We start from the raw sequence: 1,408 nt of genomic DNA on the forward strand, positions 1-1,408 counted from the left end.
ATACACAGCCCTTCTATTCTTCCATGATTGATCTCTCCAAGGAGGGTATCTACCTAATGCAAATGTTCAGCTCATATGCTTGTCTTTTGTTTGGCTGGAAGCCACAGAAGTGGGTTCACTTCCAGACCTGAAGGGCAGCTAGGGGCCATAGTCTCAGGGATTCCACCAGGCTCTATCAGACAAGCTAACCTGGTCCTTTTTTATTTTTTATGATTTTGAGTTTTGCTCTACATTGTTCTCACCCGCTGTCCAGGCTCTCCTACACAGATCCCTTTCTAAGTGGTTGACAGTGGTAGCCAGGCACCACCTAGTTCTTCTGGTCTCACAGTCATATTATAGGCTGAGGATCACATGGTGTACCAGTCCCTTGGACTAATTGTTTCCATGCATCTTTGGTTTTCTTCATTCTTCTTTGCCCTAGACAAGTAGAGACCCATCACTGCATCTAGAGGGCTGCTTGTAAGGAAAAGCTTAGCATTATTAGTCATTAAGCAAAAAAAACAAAACAAAACAAAAAAAAACTCACTGTCATCAATTCCGACTCATAGTGACCCCCACTGGGTGTCCATGGCTGTAAATCTTTACAAAAGTAGACTGTCCCATCTTTCTTCCACAGAGCAGCTGATGGGTTTGAACCACTAACCTTTTGGTTAACAGCCAAATCCCTTAACCACTACACCACCAGAGTTTGGGAAATGCAAATTGAACCCACAATGAGATTCCAATACACACCCGTTAGAATGGCTAAAATTAAACAACCAGAAAACAAAAACTCCTCACAATACCATGTGCTGTGCAGATGTGGAGCAACTGGGATGCTTGTACATTACTAGTGGTAATGCAAAATGATTCAGCCCCTTTAGAAAACCGTTTGGGAGTTCCTTAAAAAGTTAAACCTACCTTATCATTTGGCCTAGCTATTCCACTCTAGATATTTACCCAGGAGAAACAGACACATGCTTACACAAAGATCTATATGTATGATTATCGCATCTTTATTAAGAAATAATAATAACAAAGGAAAAATTATGACTGTATAAATTAGCCAGGGGCTGGCTTGTGAGGAGGGGATTGGCAACAAAAGAGGAAGGAATATTTTGGAGTGCTAGAAATAATCTATATCTTGACTATCATGGTGGTTACATAACTGTAAACATTTTCAAAACACATTGAATTGTATACCTAAAAAAAAGATGACATTTACTGTAAATTATATTTCAATAAACCTGACTTAGAAAAAAAAAAAAAGGACACTGATCATTTTTTCAGTATCTTGGCAGAGAATATATAACCCGAATCTAATCATGAGGAGGGAGCTCTGATAGCATAGCGGCTAAGGCACTTGACTGCTAACCAGAAGGCTGGCGGTTCAAACCCACCAGCCACTCCTCAGAAGGAAGGTTGGGCA

The sequence above is a fragment of the Orycteropus afer genome, unplaced genomic scaffold (assembly GCF_000298275.1).
Source record: "Orycteropus afer afer isolate SDZICR_OR568_19922 unplaced genomic scaffold, OryAfe1.0 scaffold00341, whole genome shotgun sequence".
Lineage (NCBI taxonomy): Eukaryota > Metazoa > Chordata > Mammalia > Tubulidentata > Orycteropodidae > Orycteropus > Orycteropus afer.